This window comes from Hyla sarda, chromosome 6, assembly GCF_029499605.1.
Source record: "Hyla sarda isolate aHylSar1 chromosome 6, aHylSar1.hap1, whole genome shotgun sequence".
NCBI lineage: Eukaryota > Metazoa > Chordata > Amphibia > Anura > Hylidae > Hyla > Hyla sarda.
In genome coordinates this window covers 212,988,586-212,991,880 of record NC_079194.1, presented here as the reverse complement: position 1 = coordinate 212,991,880, position 3,295 = coordinate 212,988,586, and the positions used below count along the sequence as shown (strand labels likewise).

General features: G+C 40.0%; 1 long non-coding RNA gene across 1 annotated transcript; it reads right to left on the bottom strand.

The window, feature by feature from the left end:
- LOC130277689 (uncharacterized) lies at positions 1–1,516 on the bottom strand. The gene is made up of 3 exons (XR_008845532.1): positions 1,420–1,516; positions 1,252–1,332; positions 1–417 (listed from the first exon to the last, which is right to left on the bottom strand). It is a non-coding gene; the product is annotated as an uncharacterized LOC130277689 (long non-coding RNA).
- Between the last annotated feature and the right edge of the window lie 1,779 nt (positions 1,517–3,295).

The following is a 3,295-nucleotide window of genomic DNA, read 5'->3' as shown; positions in this document are numbered from 1 at the left end:
CAGAAATCAACCCCAGTCCGAGATTTATTCCCCTGCAGTCTATACGGGAGAGATTCATCAAAACCTGTGCAGAGGGTCCAGTTGCCCATAGCAATCAATCAGATCACTTGTTTAATTTTTCACAGGCCTTCCTAAAAATGAAAGAAGCGCTCTGACTGGTTGCTATGGGCAACTGTGCAAGTTTTCCTCTGCATAGGTTTTGATAAATCTCCCCCTACATCCCCAGCCCATGCACCTTGTTAACCTCCCCTTCACATACATCTTCTCTGTCTTCTTTCAATGCAGACCTGCGTCCTCACAAGACAAAGCAGGGGGAGGGGAGATGAGGAGCTGTGTAGGAGCTTCTTGCTCTCATGCACACCTGTGACCACCTGGAGGGGGAGATGAGGGGGCGTGGCTTATCTCTCTCATGCAGTTCTGAAAGAACAGAGAAAAAAAAAGCTCTGACATCTTGTCCACAGCCTAATCCTAACCTGTGGACAACAGTAAGAGATCCAACACAGAACTACAGAACTTCCTGGCCCACAAACAGGTAAGAAAAAAAGACACATGCTACACAAACATATAATACATGTCAATTGCAAAAAACATGACCATTAAAAGAAGATGCAATATAGCCAAAAATCTTAACCACTGGAGTACCCCTTTAAGAGCTGTCAAGCATAAAAACATTTCAAATATAACAATGCAGTGTGCTAAATCTAGACCAATTGGAGTGGCAGACAAGGGGGGGCTCCAAAATGTGAATGCAGGTCTCTGATGTTTTATACCTTACAGTAAGCGTTGTGATCGCAATAACTCCACACTCCGTCCTTTCTGTTTGTAAACAATGAAAATGCGGCTGGGCAAAGATCACACACGTCATCGCAGCTAGCCAGAAGTCTAATCGCCTATCTGTGTATCGGGGATTCCCTTGCGCATGCGCTAGTACATAGTGCTGTCAGCGCAGCCATCCTGTAACAGATGCGGAGATCCATCTGATAGACCTTAAAGGGGAACTCCACTGGAAAACATTTTTTTAAATTAACTGGTGCCAGTTAAACAGATTTGTAAATTAGACAAGTTGCTATATAGAGTCACTAGCGCTGGATGGGTTTGGATCTGATCTGTGGCTGAACTGCTGCTGAGCCAATAGATGTGCTCCCCTGTTGATGCACACCAATATATAGTATATGTAACAAAAATATTATTTTATTGGCAAGCGCTGTATCAGACACATTAAAAACTAGTGGCTGTATAATTTAAACTGACCTGTATTAGCAGTGGGAAATAGGAAGATCCTGATGATAAAGATTGCACTGTGAGCGATGTGAGGGAGAGTTCTCAAAGTAGCTACAGAAGATACAAATAGCCTTGGTGTTAAAAATAGTATGCGTATCAAATGAAATAGACTGTTTGTATCAGGACAGCGTAATGTACCTGCTAGTAGTCAGACGCGATGGTGCATGCAGTAAGTAGTAGAGATGCGCTGATGCAGGTATCAGAACGGCTGCTATTAGAGGCTGAAGGAGTGATGTTTCTGCGGTGTGAGTAATATAGTTTTTAATTAATCAATTTGTATTTAGTACAAAGAACTATTGTTAGTTGTAATGATATTACTCCTATTTGTACCTGGTAAGGAGCTGCTATATAGCATTGCGGGTCCGTAGCGATGTTATATTAGAGGATGCTTTATGCTGTGTACCTGCGTGGGCTCTCCCTGAGGGTGCTCCAGAGGTTGAGAGTGCGTGCTGAATTGGTCTTTTTCTTAGGGTTCAGATCTGTTATATAGTCAATATATGGTTGTTACATTAGCAATATCACTACCTGGTTCCAATACAACTATCTTGCAGGCTGGTGAGTATCCGTACTATATATATATATATATATATATATATATATATATAGCCTCAAATTTCTGCTTGTTCATATATCTCTAAGTAGCGGAATAGAGGATGTTACCTTGTACGTCTCCGGCGGGCGCTAGCTGCGCGATGATCACTGCTGAGGGCTCTCGATGTGGGTGCTCCAGAGATTACCAGGAGGTATTAAATGATGATCCTTTCTGGGAGTAGTGTTGCTCGCGAATATTCGCAATGCAAATTTTATTCGCGAATATCACATATTCGCAAATTCGCAAATATAGCACTATATATTCGTAATTACGAATATTCGTTTATTTTTTTTTCACAGTACACATCATAGTGATCATCCCTCTCTGCTTCCAGCTTGTGTGGTGTAAAGAAGGCTCTAATACTACTGTGTGAGACTGGCGTGCAAATTTGCATATGCTAATTTTCACATTAACGCATATTCGTTTATGCTAATTTGTGTATGTTAATTTTTTGCATATGTTAATTTTCGCATTTGCGAATTGTTTCGCAAATGCGAAAATAAAACGAGAATATTACGAATATGCAAATATTCGCGAATATATGACGAATATTCGGCCATATATTTGCGAATATTCGCGAATTCGAATATGGCCTATGCCGCTCAACACTATCCGGGAGTTCTTTGCTGGTAATCCGGTTTGTTAGAAGGACCGTTGGCGGCAGTGGGAATGCGCTCCGGCCGGGGGCGCCTCTACCTTCCTGCACGCTAGACACCTACATAGGGCATAACAAACTAGATGCCTACATAGGGGTCAAAAAATGTATGAGGAAACTGACTTTTAAAAAATACTTTATCAAAAAAAAACAAATTTCAGAAATAGCATTGAGTAATGCTAATACTACACCCTATATTCATAGAACCCTGAAAAATAAATCAACATTTTTTCCACAGTATGAATATTCTGAGGCCATGCAAGCCTTTGAAAGTCTGGTGACTAGGGATCTCAGAAAAATTAAAACTAATCACAAATACCAGAAAAATAATCTAACCCTTAAAGAACAACAAGCACTAAAAACACTCCAAACCAATAACAATATAGAGGGACATTTATCAATGTTTGCTTATGTATTCTTTTTTTTAGTAATTTTTTCCTTACTTTTTTTTTGCTTATGTGCGACGTATTTATCAACTGGTTTCAGCCTGTTGATAATTTTCTTTCACGTAAGCAATTTTTCCTTTTCTACTTTGGTAGTAGCTTTTTCTGCTCCATGTTTGAGCTGGAGTAAATTTAGTAAATTTTTAACGCTGTTGCGACTTTTTTTTGCGCAGTTGCGACTGTCGCAGTTAATAAATACCTAACTACCCGTAGTCCATTTTAAAATTATTACTACATAGTCAATTTTAGGAAAACTTGCTTTTCTCGCTTTCCAGTCAAAATGTCGCACGAAAAATCGTGTAGTCGCAGTTGCGACAATTTTGC